The sequence below is a fragment of the Sus scrofa genome, chromosome X, assembly GCF_054392235.1.
Source record: "Sus scrofa isolate SSC_HxYL_T2T_F1_AM1 chromosome X, Sscrofa_HxYL_maternal_Yorkshire_Landrace_v2.0, whole genome shotgun sequence".
In the NCBI taxonomy this organism is placed as follows: domain Eukaryota; kingdom Metazoa; phylum Chordata; class Mammalia; order Artiodactyla; family Suidae; genus Sus; species Sus scrofa.
The window spans coordinates 16,127,074-16,143,704 of record NC_139401.1 but is presented as its reverse complement, the minus strand read 5'-3'; the positions used below and the strand labels follow the sequence as shown (position 1 = coordinate 16,143,704).

The 16,631-nt window shown below is 41.4% G+C and overlaps 1 protein-coding gene across 12 annotated transcripts in view; it reads right to left on the bottom strand.

Annotated features, from left to right (window-relative positions):
* The window catches only part of GRPR (gastrin releasing peptide receptor), a 468,413-nt gene that overhangs the window by 385,600 nt on the left and 66,182 nt on the right, over positions 1-16,631 (bottom strand). For 8 of the 12 annotated variants that reach the window (XR_014834574.1, XR_014834571.1, XR_014834572.1 and 5 more), the window contains one exon: positions 3,973-4,085. The exons of the other annotated variants lie outside the window; for them this stretch is intronic. The gene's annotated coding sequence lies outside the window, so the exon portion shown is untranslated. The remainder of the gene's footprint in view (positions 1-3,972; positions 4,086-16,631) is intronic. 12 annotated transcript variants of the gene reach the window in all.

Below are 16,631 nucleotides of genomic sequence, written 5' to 3'. Positions count from 1 at the left end.
ATCTTGCCTTGTACAAAACTGTCCCAGTCAGCTAGCAAGAAATATTAAAGACGGAAGAAAACATCCATGAAGCAGCCACTTGGTTTTCTGAAGCATGCCAATGATAGCTAGAATTCATCAAGTTCATAGTTTCACATCTCAAATTGTGAAAAGCGACTAGGTAGCGTGTGTGATTTTGACCTTTAATCAAGATCTCTTTTTCTGCATTATATTAGGAATAATGAATTGTCATAAAGATCATATGACTCAAAGCAATATTCTGGGAAAATAGCTGGTGGGTTTTAGAAGTTAGATGGCAAGCTACTCAAAATATTTTTTAAGATCCTGCAACTATCTTAAAAGGAGAGTAGCCTAGCTTTCCAGCTTTAGTTCTTACCAAACTATCCACTTGTTGAACAGTCTCCTGTTCAGGTAAGAAGCACTAGAATGAAGGATATAAGTAATACAGTGGATGAAAAATCTGAACAAGATAGAGGGAGAGGGCGAGAAGATCAGGGAGATTAACAAAAGAGAAGACTCAAATGCATGAACTCAAGGTATGAGGGACAGAAGACGCCATGCGTCCTTTGCTGAGGGGTCGAATTACTTCTTTCATATCATGACAGCAAAGTGAAGACAGAAAATGGGAAAATTTTCAGTCGGATACATTTTATTGGGAAAAATAATGCCTCGCCAACTTCACTCTCCATGACCTTTAATAGCAATTTGAGGAATGCAAAGGAAAAATTACGGATATCAAATGACAGGACCCACTGACACCATTCCTCCATTGGCTAACCTTAATCACAAGCTGCTGCCCACAAAAGAATTTTTATTCAATGGAGAAATAAGCATATGACGCTTTACCCTCGCATCTTACTAAAAAGTAGTTCTGGGATTCATTTGCATTGACTACAGACTGTGTCCGGAGCTCTGCTCCTGATTTTGATGTTGGAAAAATTGTAAAGAAGTATAATACATGACAAACCAGGGAAGCAAGAGACTAAAAGTGAGGCTAGAGTGGGACTGGTGGTGATTCTCTAAATCCCCTCACCTCCCTAGTGGATATAAACTTTCAGTCCGCTAAACACAGACACTCTTAATGGCCAACGTGCCATAAAGATGGTCAGTTCATCCTTTCCTTTTTGGCTTTAGTAAATTCCCAAAAGATCTAGTCAAAGAGTGGTGCTAGATAGACTTAGTGGAGACGCCACTCATTATGCCCTTGTCCAATCATCTCAGGAGAAAGCCTTGTCCAGGGCTAGGCACAGCCAAACCACATGGCCCCTGTACTCTGGAGCCTGTATGACACAGACCTGTGGCCCTAGTAATGGAGGCAGGGCTCTACCCTGGTCCAGCTCCAAGCCCTGACAGAGACTAACTCTTGTGCTAAAAGAGTGAGGGGTAAGGGCAGACATAAAGTCATCAAAATTGATTCTAGGTATTGAACATGAAGCAAATAGAATTTTTGTGTCCAGGCCTCCCTAACTGTGGTATGCTGAACAGTGTCCTTCCCCAAAAATGTCCATGACCTAATATCAAGAACCTGTGTATAGGAGTTCCCATTGTGGCTCAGTGGGTTACAAAGCCGACTAGTATCCATGAGGATGTGGTTCGATTCCTGGCCTCGCTGAGTGAGTTAAGGACACAGTGTTGCTGTGAGCTATGGCATAGGTTGCAGACGCAACTCAGATGCCATGTTGCTGTGGCTGTGGCATAGGCTGGCAGCTTCAGCTCCAATTCGACCCCTGGCCTGGGAACCTCCATAAAAGAAAAAGAACTTGTGTATGTGTTACCTTGCGTAACAAAAGAGTTTTTTGGTTTTTTTTTTTTAGATGTTATTAAATTAAGGATCTTGAGGAGTTTCCTGGTGGCTCAGTGGGTTAAGCATCTGGCATTGCCACTGCTGTGGCTTTGATTACTGCTGTGGTGTGGGTTCGATCCCTAGCCCCAGAACGTCCACATGCCGTGCATGCAGCCAAAAAGAAAAAAAAAAAATTAAGGATCTTGAGATGGAGAGATTATCCTGGATGATCTGGGTATGCCCAATGTTTTCACAAGAGTACTTATAAAAGGGACGCAAGAGGAGTTAGGTGATTTGATTGCAGAAGCTGAGGAACAGAGAGACAGACAGACAGACAGAGATGTGAGGATGCTATACTGCTGGCTTTGAAGAAAGAGGAAGGCCATGAGCCAAGGAATTGCAGGTGGCCTCTAGAAGTCAGAAAAGGCAAGGAAACAGATTATCTGCTAGAACATTCAGAAGGTATGCAGTCCTGCAAACCCATTTCAGACTTCTGACCTCCACAATTATAATAAATTTGTTTTAAGTCACTAAGTTTGTGGTCATTTGCTACAGTAGCACTTGGAAATGAGACTATGCCAAGAGCCTATACAGACAAGATGAGATCAATTCATTCCTGGTCCCTAAATTCCAACAGTGTTAAGTCCCATCAGATTTGTCAGTGGGTCCAGGCTTTGCTTGACTCCTCTCCACAAATAAAAGGGAAAGTTTACATTTTCTAGGAATTGCCTTGGTTGTTTCCAGCTGAGTCAGTCCTCTCCTGACTGGAAGCACTCCTCTCCTCCACTCATGGGGCCACTCATGACCCTGCTGCTGGTCACTGTCCACACCCAGGATTCACTTCCCTTGCATTCCTGCCTCACCCCTTTGTATTGCTTCACCCAAAGCATGGCCTGGGTCAGCTTCCCTAATTTCTGAAATGAAATACAAGGCTTCAGCTTGTAGTAATAAGAACATAATATTAAGTAATGATAAAATTACTAGATGAGGAAGTTACAACACAGAAGTAACTGTCTTAGGTTAGATTCCCTAGAACTGGAACCTGAGATGAGAATTCTTAGGCATGTGATTTCTTATGGGCGAGAGAAGAGGAATGACGGAAGCAGGATGGGGCAGGGGAAGGAGTGAAGTAATCATAGGCTCTCATTGGGAATTCAGCTTCAACCTGATCCCACAGGGAGGGAATTCTGGAGTACAAATTGTACCAGAGGACAGTACCACCTTGAAGGCAAAAGGGCCAGCCTTTTGGATCCCGTGTCAATCTATCACTGGCCATAGCCACTTGGGGAGTGAGGCAACGAAACCTCCCAAATGAAGAGACTCCCATTCTGCCAAGGGCAAATCTCCAGAGAAAGAGGCAGGGATGGACAGGCAACACTCATAGCTGCTGAGGGATGGCGTCGGGGTCCTTAAAAGGGATGTGGGTGGGCACCAACAGCATCCATTACAACAACGTGTAACAAAGCTGACAACTAGTCTCTGAAGAGCACCTGTGCCAACAGCCCTGGCCTCACCACTGTTTGAAAGAGTTAACTTCACTCTCCCTTTCCCACCTCCTTTCTCCTCCACCAACAAAAACATCCTTGAGCTGTCTCTTCTCCCTGGAGTGTCCCAGAGATACTTCTTTTTCCCTTAAAGATGTAACCCAACCTGGTTTCAGTTTCAGGATCTTCCAAGAAGACACTGGAACACATTTGTCCTAACCTGACCAACATAAAATTGAGTAACAGGCATGTACAGCACCCACAGTCCAAGCTACATTGAGCCAAGGTGATTAGCTGGGATCATCTCCCTTTCACAGCCTTTCATTCCTCCTGGGGAGGCAAAGATCAATCTTCCACTTTATTTCTGCCATGCAAAAACATCTCCATGAGTACAAGCAATAACATGCAGGCAGTGAAATCTATAAACCACTTCCTTGGGAAGAACATATCACCAAAAAGTGTTATTCATACTGCAGCTGGCAACACATTAGTGGTCTAGAGAAAAAATTAATGAAAAAACGCAGACTGGAAGAGATTCAAATTCATTTCAAATAATAAACACACATGTTGCTTCACAAAGACCTTTTTTCAGTTATATCTATTCATATATATATATATCTCAAATATGTGTATGTTCTCAGTCATGATGATTTTCTTATTAAAGGCAACAGTCAGAAAAAAAAAAAAGGTTGGGAAAAAACTCACCAATGTAAACAGTTTTCACTACACAGATAACTTCTCTCATTTTCATCCAGAACTATTTGGTTTTCATTATGTTACAGCAGGCTTAGAAAACTCCATTTATTGTTGCTTCATGTCTACAAAAGAGAAAGATCCATTTGGCTATTTGTTTTCCCCCAAACAATAGAATTCTCAACTCCATTCCATATCCCAAAGGTAAATTGAACTCTACCTCTCTATAAAGCCTGCTTTAAGATTTGAAATTACAACATTATGGATTGAACTAGGTAGAATTATGTCCCCTAAAAACATATGCTCAAGTCCTAACTCCCAGTACCTGTGAATGTGATCTTATTTGGAAATAGGGTCTTGCCAGATGTAGTTAAGTTAAAATGCGGTCATACTAGGTTAAAGTGGCCCTAACCCTGTGACTGGTATTCTTTTTTTTTTATATTATAGTTGGTTTACAGTGTTGTGTCAATTTCTGCTGTACAGCAAAGTGACCCGGTCATACATATATATACACACTCTTTTTCTCATACTCTGTTTCTCATACTTCCACCATATTCTACCCCAAGAGATTAGACATAGTTCCCTGTTCTGTACAGTAGGTCCTAACTGCCTATCCATTCTAAACGTAATAGCTTGCATCTACCGACCCCAAACTCCCCTTCCATCCCACTTCCTCCCCCCACCCATCTCAGGCAACCACAAGTCTGTTGTCCGTGGTCTGTTTCTATTTTGTAGATAGGATCATTTGCGCCATATTTTAGATTATATATATAAGTGATATCATATGGTATTTGTCTTTCTCATTCCGACTTACTTCATTTAGTATGAGAATCTCTAGCTGCATCCATATTGCTGCAAATGGCATTATTTTGTCCTTTTTTGGAGCTGAGTAGTATTCCATTGTATATATTTACTACATCTTTTTCATCCATTCATCTGTCAATAGACATTTAGGTTGTTTCCATGTCTTGGCTACTGTGAAGAGTGCTGCCGTGAACATAGGGGTGCATGTATCTTTCTGAATGAAAGTTTTGTCCAGATATATGCCCAGGAGTGGAATTTCTAGATCATATGGTAGTTCTATATTTAGTTTTCTGAGGAACCTCCATATTGTTTTCCATAGTGGTTGTACCAACTTACACGCCCACCAACAGTATAGGAGGGTTCCTTTTTCTCCACATCTTCTCTAACATTTGTTATTTGTTGACTTCTGAATGATGGCCATCCTGACCAGTGTGAGGTAGTACCCTATTGCAGTTTTGATTTGCATTTCTCTAATAATTAGTAATGTTGAGCATTTCTTTATGTGCCTGTTGGCCATCTATATGTCTTCTTTGGAAAAATGTCTATTTAGGTCTTCTGCCCTTTTTTTTTTTTTTTTTTTTTTTTTTTTTGTCATTTGTCTTTTTTTAAGGGCTGCACCCGAGGCATATGGAAGTTCCCAGGCTAGGGGTCGAATCAGAGCTGTAGCTGCTGGCCACAGCCACAGCAACTCAGGATCCAAGCCAGTCTGCAACCTACACCACAGCTCACGGCAACACCGGATCCTTAACCCACTGAGCAAGGATCCTCCATGTCCTCATGGATACTAGTTGGGTTCATTAGCCACTGAGCCATGACAGGAACTCCCCTGCTGCCCATTTTTTGATGGGGTTGTTTATTTTTTTGTTTTTTAATTGTATGAGCTGTTCATATATTTTGGAGATTAGGCCCTTGTCAGTTGCATCATTTGCAAAGAATTTCTCTCATTCTTTGGTTTGTTTTTTGTTTGTTTGTTTTTGTTTTTTTTTAGGGCTCCACCCACAGCATATGGAAGTTCCCAGGCTAGGGGTCGAATCAGAGCTGTAGCTGCCAGCCTACACCACAGCCACAGCAACATGGGATCAGAGCCATATCTGTGACCTACACCACAGCTCACGGCAAAGCCGGATCCTTAACCCACTGAGCAAGGCCAGGGATTGACCCCACATCCTCATGGATATTAATCAGACTCGTTTCTGCTGAGTCATGATGGGAACTCCATGTCTTTTTGTTTTTTTTAATGGTTTCCTTTGCTGTACAAAAGTTTTTGAGTTTAATTAGTTCCCATTAGTTTATTTTTGTTTTTATTGTCCTTATTCTAGGAGGTGGATCAAACAAGATATTTCTGTGATTTATGTCAAAGAGCATTCTGCCTATGTTTTCCTCTAGGAGTTTTATACCATCTAGCTTTACATTTACGTATTTAATCTATTTTGAGTTTATTTTTGTGTATGGTGTTAGAGAGTGTTCTAATTTCATTCTTTTACATGTAGCTGTCCAGTTTTCCCAGCACCACTTATTGAAAAGACTATCTTTTTTTCCACTGTATGTTCTTGCCTCCTCTGTCATAGATTAACTGACCATAGATGCTTGGGTTTATTTCTGGGCTTTCTATCCTGTTCCATTGATCTATATTTCTGGTTTTGTGTCATTACCATACTGTTTTTATAACTGTAGCTTTGTAGTGTAGTTTGAGGTCAGGGAGCCTGATTCCTCCGGTTCTGTTTTTCTTTTTCAATACTGTTTGGCAATTCAGGGTCTTTTGCATTTCCATACAAATTTTAAAATATTTTGTTCTAGTTCTGTGAAGAATGTCCTTGAGGGAAATTTGGACACAGAAACATACAAGGAAAATGCCACGTGACAACAGAGGCAGATGTTGAAGTGATGTACCCACAAGCCAAAGAATGCCCAGGATTGCGAGAAACCACCTGAAACTAGGAAGTGGCAGAGGTTACTCCTAAGAGCTTAAAGAGAAAGAATGGCCCAGCTGACCCCATGATTTTTGGCCTTTTAGATGCCAGAACTGTGAGAGAATACATTTCTGTGTCTTAAGCCTCTGGTAATTTGTTTCAGCAGTCTTAGGAAACTATTTTCAAAGATCTTAGGAAATATTTATATGTACCTGCTTGAATATTCATAAAACACCTCTGAAAATATAAACAAGAAACCAAAAACACAGGTTGCCTTTGGGAAAGGAAACAGGGCACCAGCAGGATATGGGAGGGTGATTTTTTACTATAATATTCTTGAATTTTAAACCTTGTGATATATTATCTATTTTAAAAATAAATAATTTTTTTAAATTTATGGCTCAAACTCAACCTACCTAGAAATCTTCTGTATCTCCCCAGAGGTGGAAGCCTGTCCCTTTTTTTTTTTTTTTTTTTTTTAAATAAAAGGTAAAGTCCTAGGAAGATGAATTGTCCTCTTTCACAGAGAACTCAGAGGTATTTCTTTCCCTTTTGTACCAAAAACCCAGGAAGGCTAACTGCCCATTTTTATTCAGAGATATCTTTAGTCATCTGCCTCTTTCTTTCAAGCTATTTGCTTAAGGATAAAAAGGTACAATACTGGCAGCTGAAATAATGTTCCTATCCACAATATCCTTAATTACTGACTTAAATGAAGAGCCACTGTCAGATTCCCTCATTAAATGACATATTTTAGGAGCATATAACTCACACGAATGATTTAAGAAGGACAAACTCATCAGACAGGTTGAGGCTGAATCTGACAAGGTATACCTAGTTAATTATATAATTTGAATTGTTGGACAGAATGGGCCCAAAGGTCTTTCAACATCAAAGCCTCCAGTGGAGAAGGATGCAGTGTACTGGGGCCTTCAGCAAAACACTCCCACAAGGCAACTCTACACAGTATTGGTGATCAATGCATACTTCATGAATTGAATAAAACGTAAAGCATAAAATGAAGAGCTAGAAGAGACTTTGGAATTCTCAGGCATGTTTACCCAGCAATGCTCTGAAAATGGGCACCAGGCTGTCTGGGATGGAATACTGACTTCACTTTAGCCAGGCTTTTTCTATGCTTAAGTTTTCTCATCTGAAAAATGGAGTAATTATATTATCTGCCTCTTAGGGTTGTTGAAGAGGTTAATGGAGATGAAGTATATGCAGTAGACTCAATTGGTACCAGATCCCATTTACCAGGCCAGAATACCCATCCCCCAGCTGGGGAGATTGTTGACTACTCCAGATGCCTCCTTCTCTGCAGAAGTGCCCTGGACTGATGGTAGCCATGTGCTCCAGGAAGTTACCCCACCCCATGGCCTATAGCAAATGACTGACTGACAGGGAGGTACAAAAGAGACTCTTCCTCTCAACGCAGGGGTAACTCCAAGGTGTGGTTTGTATCTCAGAGCTTCTCTTTAAGGAAGGGAGACTACTTCTTAGCTCAGCCGCCCTACCCCCTACCCTTCCTGCTTCTCTCCCTCCTTCAAGGGTTCTTCCTGAAGAGCACTACTTCAGTGTACTCCACTTTCTGCCTCAGGCTCTGCTTCTAGGAACCCATCCTAAGGAAGGAATAAATAGTTGATCCAGTTTCATTGTTATTGCTTAATCATGCAAGTTTAGGGCAAGCACAAAACCAAAGAACCTTTTATAGAGTCCACCCCAAAGGCTTACAGAGGAAAGTGGAGACATAAAACCTGAAAAGAAAGAAAATTACTTGGGTGAGTCTATTCCCAACTAACATTGAAGAGACAAACCAGGAGCCAGAAAGAGGTAGACTAGCCCTATTTAGATTTTTTTTAAAAAAACTAGAGACCCTGTGGCGAAGGCCTAAAATTAATATTATGTGCTGCCTTGACATCTGGTAAAATTGGTAGGGTCTCAAATGGCCTAAATGCAAGCTCCTCTCTCCACTCTGCATCAAAGGTTCTCTAGCTAAACATCTCTCCTTATCGCAGGGACCAAGCACCCCTCGAAAGTATTCACACAAGCAAATCACATCCTCCCACAAGAGCCAGAGTACACCTCTCTCAATATCACGAATCCTGCCTCTCATAGCACCTGGTTGTTCACTCTGCTTCTGAGTACAATGCCCATGTACCCCTACATGGCATGTGGTATCCTCCTGTGCCAGACTGTGAGTATAGGTGACTAATAAACCACTGTCCATCTCATCTCTCCAGTGGTGGATGCTATATGCTAGGACATTTCCATAACTCCAGGTTGGAGATCCATTTATCACCAGTGGAGTAAAGAGAAGGCAAGTAAAACAGACCCTTGTTACTAGGGCTTGTAAGAATTCTTAGTTTTTTAACTTCTCCATTGTTTTGTTAAACTTGCCAATTTTCATATATGAAAATGAGAAAAGTAGGTGGGATCAAGATGGTGGAGGAATAGGACATGGCGCTCACCTTCTCCCAAAAACACATTTAAAGAAAACCCCATCTACATGAAAAACAATTCTCACAGAACATCTACAGAACTGTGGCAGAACACCTCAGATTTCCAAAAAAGGCAAGAAACCCTCCATATAACTGGGTAGAATAAAAGGCTGGGGGTGGGGGAGTGAGGGCGGAGAAAGAGAGAGAGAAGAGAGAAAAAGGAATCAGGATGGAATGAGCACTCCAGAGAGGGGGCTGTGAAACAAAGGAATTGCACCCTGGGAGGCCACCTAACTGACAGGGCGATCAGCAGGGTTGGAAGGGGAGCTTCAAAGCCTCCGAGAAGAGCTCAGCAGCCGGTCTGAGGAGGGCAAAGCAGAGAGAGCCACACAGATGATCAGTACCATTGCTCAACCACAGTGTGAGACACTCCAGTGGGGTCTGGGCACTAAAGCCCAGAGGTCAGTTTCAGGGAGAGGACTGAGATTGGCTGTGTGAAAACAGCCTGAGGGGGCTGGGGAGTGGTGTGCCACAGTCGAGGGAGTGCAGGAGGACGCCTGGGACCACCAGAAACGCAAGCCTCCATTGTTGCGGAGGGCAAGAAGAGGGGGGTGGGAGTGTCATAGGAGCTTGTTTCTCTACAGATTCGTGGGCTCTCAGCCACAGGGAGCCTCTTGCTTGGACTATGGGGGCAGGTGCAAACCGCCACACCCATCTTGGACTCCAGAGCTGGGCACGGACCACCACCACTAAAGGTCCCTTGAACAGGCACTGCCTGTGGCCCCAGTCACCTCAGGGGTCATTGCCTCAGAGGGCCCTGCAACCAAGTGCCACCCGTTACCTCCCTGGGAGCACACATGCCCCACTGTTGCCATTGCTAAGAGCTCTGGACACCACCCCCATCTCCATGAGGGTCGCTGCCACTGCCAAGGGCCCTGTATCCCGGAGCAGCCTGCCACTCTCACTTCCCCATGGGTCTCTAACACTGCCAAGGGCCCTGCAACCAGGCACCGCCTACAGGTGCTACCCACTGCCCCCACCTCCCTGGAAGCATGCATAGACCATACAACTGCACACCCTCTATCAAAGGCGATAATGGCCTGCAAACACTGAGAAAAGAAACAGCAAGCATCCAAACCAAAAGCAGCCCTTGTGCCAAAAATATTAAACACACACAAACTGCATAGGGATGCTCCTGCATATAAACAGCTTTCCAAGACTGTGGTAGATAAATGTTTCTCCTAAATTCACAGAGTAAGAGAAATATAAATAAAATGAAGAAGCAGAGGAACCACCCTCAGTTAAAAGACCAAGAGAATTCCCCTGAAGGAACAATGAAACAGACCTCTGCACTCTACAGACACGGAGTTCAGAATGGAGGTAATGAAAATACTGAAGGAATTAAGAACAGCTATCAACAGTAATGCAAATTACTTTAAAAAGAAACTAGAAACTATAAGGAGCCAGGAAAAATTAGAAAATTCATTTGCAGAGACAAACCTGAGCTAAAGGCATTGAATGGCAGAATGAATAATGCAAAGGAATGAATAAGTGACTTGAGAGATAGAATAACAGAAATCACCTAATCAGGACAGCAGACAGAAAGCCAAATTAAAAAAAAAAAAAAGAAAGAAAGCAATATCAGAAATCTATGGGGAGCTCCGCTGTGGTACAGCAGAAACGAATCCGACTAGGAACCATGAGGTTGCAGGTTCAATCCCTGGCCTAGCTCAGTGGGTTGAGGATCCGGCGTTACCATGAGCTGTGGTGTAGGTTGCAGACACAGCTCAGATCTGGCATTGCTGTGGCTACAGTGTAGGCTGGCAGCTGTAGCTCTGATTTGACCCAGAACATGGGAAATTCCATACACCATGGGTACGGCCCTGTAAAGACAAAAGACAAAAAAAAAAAAAAAAAGAAAGAAAGAAATCTATGGGATAATATAAAGCATGCCAAACTATGCATAATAGGGATTCCAGAAGGAGAAAAAAAGAAAAGGGGTTTAAAAATGTATTTGAAGAAACTATGGCTGAAAACTTTCCAAATCTAAAGAAGGAAACAGATATCCATATACAAGAACAGCAGAAGGCCCCAAACAAGAGACCTACACCAAGACATATTATAATAAAAATGGCAAAAGTTAAAGATAGGAAGAGGATTTTAAGGGCAGCAAGAGAAAAACAAAGAATTAATTATGAGGGAACCCCCACAGGGCTATCACCTGATTTCTCTATAGAAACAATACATGCCTGAATAGAGTGGCAAGATATATTCAAAGTTCTAAGAGTGTGGAGAAAAGGGAACCCTCCTACACTGTTGGTGGGAATGTAAATTGGTACAACCACTATGGAACAGTATGGAGGTTCCTCGGAAAACTAAAGAAAGAACTGCCATGTGATCCAGCAATCTCACTCCTGGGCATATATCCAGACAAAACATTCATTCAAAAAGATACATGCACCCTTATGTTCATGGCAGCACTATTCATAACAGCCAAGACATGGAAACAACCTAAATGTCCACTGACAGGTAAATGGATAAAGAAGATGTGGTACATATATACAATGGAATACTACTCGGCCATAAAAAGAATGGAATAATGCCATTAGAAGCAACATGAATGCAACTAGAGATTATTATACTAAGTGAAATAAATCAGAAAGAGAAAGACAAATATCACATGATATTACTTACATGTGGGATCTAAAAAAAAGGATACATGGAGTTTCCATTGTGGCGCAGCAGAAATGAATACAACTAGTTACCATGAGGTTGTGGGTTCGAACCCTGGCCTCGCGCAGTGGGTTAAGGATCTGGCATTGCTGTGAGCTGTGGTGTAGGTCACAGACACTGCTTGGATCCCAGATTGCTGTGGCTGTGGCATTCGACCCTATCCTGGGAATCGCCATATGCTGCAGGTGTGGCCCTAAAAAGCAAAAAAATTTAAAAAATAAATAAATAAAAAATTTAAAAAAAATGTTTTTAATGATACAAATGAACTTATTTACAAAGTGGAAATATATTCACACACATAGAAAACAAACTTATTGGTTACCAAAGGGGAAAGGGGGAGAAGAGGGATAAATTAAGAATGTGTGATTAACAGATACGCACTACTATATATAAAATACATAAACAACACTAATCTACTGTATAGCACAGGTCAATATCTTATAATAACCTATGATGGGAAAGAATCTGAAAAAGAATATACATATACATCTATACACACACACATACACACACACACACACACGACTGAATCACTTTGCTGTACACATGAAACACAATATTTTAAAGTAACTGTATTTCAACTAAAAAAATGGGTCAGAGGGACTTGTTCATTAAAAATTAAATTAAAATACAAGATCATGTTGACTGAGTTATACTATTAATAGACCAACAAGAAGGACAGAAGCTGTTGAAAAGAGGATGAAGGTAATTGTTCAGCATCCTGAAAGGAAGGGAGATTAATCTGTGCTTTGAGGATGAGTAGGATTTAAAGAGACATAGAAAGCATTCCACACATCCACACAATGATAGAAGTAATAAGCATTCAAGTCAGCAAATATTCATTAATTACTAAAAAAAAATGACAAACATCTCAACAAGTACACAGTGGTTGCCATTTTAATTTGGCTGACTCTCTATCTGAGGGAAAGAGTTTTGGCTACAAGTGACAAAAAATCCACTTTAAACATTTAAATCATCAAAACCACAACGAATGGTACCACACTATTTCTTTATTCATGTGAGACTGGACCCTGTAGGTCATGCAGTGCCACCAAGAACCTGGTTTATCACTATGTAGTTTCTTCTCAGCCTTCCATGGTGCTGGCACCATCCTCAGGGCTTTCAAGCTCATCCCTTGGCCTACCCCTTGCTGCAGCAAAATGGCAGCTCAAGTCCAAACCTCACATCCTCACGCCAACTGCCTAGGACAAGAGATAGTCTCTTTCTAGAGCCTCTACCCATCTTTTAGCACCCTCTTGAATCATGTTCTCACTTGCTCCCTGCACTCCAGCTCTACTGGCCTATTTCAAGCTCACCAACATGCTATTCTTACTTCTATCACAGCACATGGATTTCCGTGGTGCATTCTCTCTCCTCTTTGCTTGGTTAATGCACACTCAAATTTCATTTCTAAGTGTAAACTGCCTGGCATAAAAGAAGGTTTCTTTGCCATCCCCACCTACCAGAAAAAGTCAGCCCCTGTCACATGCTCTCCATATATAGTGTAGTGTATTTATATTAATATAACCATTTGATTAGTATTTGTCTTTTCTACAAGAAAGAAACTATGTCTGGTTTGGTTCACCAGTGTATCCTCAGCATCACACAAGTGTCTGGACAGTGGGCACTTAATACATATTTGTTGACTGGATAGTTGGATGGATAGATGAATGAATGGATGGACTTGGCTTCTAAACATGGCCATGAAACTCATTAGTTATGTAACCTTCAGCTTTTTTGAAATTCAGTTCTCTCAACTGTGAAATGAAAAGGTTGGACCAGTTGACCTTTAAGATCCTTCCTGAATTTAAAGTGCTGAATTCATAGTGTTACTGGCAAGAAAATTTCTTTAACTGCGGGTATTGGTAGAAACAAACTAAAAAATGATGGTTTTGGTTACTCTGCTATCCTTTTTCAAATGTCATTTTTAAATGTAATTCTGATTTTGTGTGGTCTCATGCAGTAGTTAGCTGGAGAAACTGATATCCTACAACTGTTACCAGGCAGCTGGAATTGCCAAATAACTAATGCAAGTTAGAAAAATATATATTAACAGTCTAGGCAGATGTTAAATGAAATGTCATTTTGGAACATTTTATATATGTTCCTTTGCCCTCTCCACCCCCCGAAATTGGCAAGAGTCAAAGTAAAGGGTTGATTTGGTTGATGCACTGATAAAAACAAAATGTCTAACAATTTTATTATTATAATCATATTGAAATGGTTTTATTTCATAAATTATTATCATATTGAAATGGTTTTATTTCAAATTTACAAAATAGACTTTCTGTATCCAAATTGATAGACATCTGATTAGATCCTGAATATATTTTCATTTAGGGTCCAATTCATATCCATCTATTTGTGCCTTTTAAAAGAAAATACAATTCGTATTTTCATTTGATATGCCTCTGAAGCACAAGATAAAATTTCCTACCTGTTCCCTGGTTCAACATCTGGATCTGAACTATAATTTGCCTATAAATAAGAAATGAGAATTTTGATCAGGCAGCTTTGCAATCTGTTCAAGATAGTCTGGGAATACTTGATTGCATAACAAATCTCCAAGTAAATTAAGTGGTGTTAAGACAGTTTAACTATGATACAATATTTTATTATATTCTATATCCCCTTAAAAATGTATGCTTTAGGAGTTCCCGTAGTGGCGCAGTGGTTAACGAATCCGACTAGGAACCGTGAGGTTGCGGGTTCGGTCCCTGCCCTTGCTCAGTGGGTTAACGATCCGGCGTTGCCGTGAGCTGTGGTGTAGGTTGCAGACACGGCTCGGATCCCGCGTTGCTGTGGCTCTGGCATAGGCCGGCGGCTACAGCTCCGATTAGACCCCTAGCCTGGGAACCTCCATATGCCACGGGAGCAGCCCAAGAAATAGCAAAAAGACAAAAAAAAAAAAAAATGTATGCTTTACTAGCAAAGTGATGCAGCCAGAGTATTGATAAAGAGAGAGCATGTTATGGAAACGACAGTGTGAAAAGAAATGCCCCTTGTTGAGGAAACCAAGGCTCTATTGTTCTTCTTGTAAGTGGCTGGGGAAGGAACTAGCTAACCGTTCCCCAAACCCATTTCTATATCTTCCTTGGTTCCCAGGCAGAGTACATTTCCCAGACTCCCATGTGACAGATTCCTGGCCAATGGAATGTAGGCAGGAAGTTATATACCCCACTTCTGGTCCCGGCCTCTAAAAGCCTCCCATGTAATCCTGCACCCTCTTACCTCCCACTCATTAAAGAAGGCAGAGTTAGGTCTGCCTTGCTTTGTGAACAGTGTGTAGGGCAGAGCCCTGTGCAATGTCTCATATTCCAAACCAAATTAGGAGCTAGCAGAAGAGAGACTACATTATCTTATCACTCATTCTTCTCAGTATCTCAGGCTTCTGAGCACAGCACACTATCAAAAGCCTCCACTAAAATTTTGCTATAGGTGATTGATTTCTTTTCCCCCATTTTTTCTTCATTTTAAAGACAAGAGAAAAGGAGAAGTAAGAGCCTGATGTTCCATGGACTTTTTTGCCCCAAAATCATCTATCCTTGCATATATTGGGCCTGAAAAATAGAATGGCTGCAAGAGTAGAGAAAATGTTTAGCTTCTTCAAATGAGCATATTAGTCCATATTCTAACAGAAGGAGATGCCAAGACAGCATTAAAAATACAAGGATTTTACTAAGAGAAATGCCTGTGAAGGAAAATGGAGAGCGAGTCAAAAAAATTAAAGGGTCATGAGGCCGTGATGCAAGTGTGACCCAGAGTGAAGAAGAGAGGGAGAGAAAGTTGGGCGGCAGTGTGCTGCCATGTATTCTAAGGAAGGTTTAGCAAGTCCATCAGGAAATCCTCAAGCTAAAATTGGCCACTGGAGGAATCCTATGACTTTCCAGAAAAAAACCTGCCATACCTCATTGGCTGTGAACAGCCCTTGAACAAGGCCTTGGCTTGAACTTGGAGATGTATTTCAGAACCCAGGAGCAAGGGACATCAGTCAACTACACTCCCTGCAGCTCTTCAAAGCACATCCTCATCACCTATACTACAGAGTGTTCTTTTAAAGGTGACACGAGGGAGTTCCCATTGTGGCTCAGCATAAAGGAATCCAACCAGTATCCACCAGGATGCAGGTTTGATCCCTGGCCTTGCTAAGTGGGTTGGGGATCCAGCGTTGCCATGAGCTGTGGTGTAGGTCACAGATGCAGCTCGGATCCCGGAACTTCGATCTGCCGCAGGTGCAGCCATAAAAAAGCAAATAAATAAATAAATAAAATAAAGGTGACATGAGTTTATCCATTTTATCTGTATATGATTTTTTGAAATTTTTTATTACAGTCGATTTACAATGTTTCTTCAATTTCTGCTGTACAGCAAAGTGACCCGGTCATGAATATACATATACATACATTCCTTTTTTTTCATACTATCTTGCATCATGTTCTACCCCAAGAGACTGGACAGTTTCCTGTGCTGTACAGTAGGACCCCATTGCTTATCCACTCCAAATGTAATAGTTTGCATCTACCAACCCCAAACTCCTCGTCCATTCCAATCCCTCCCCCCTCCACCCAGAAACCACAAATCTGCTTTCCACGTCCATGATCTGTTGCTGTTTTGTAGAAAGGCTCATTTGTGCAATATTCCTGATTCCACATATAAGGGTATATATCCAGACAAAACATTCATTCAAAAAGATATATGCACCCCTATTTTCACTGCAGCACTATTCACAATAATGAAGACATGGCAACAACCCATATGTCTATTGACAGATGAACGGATTAAG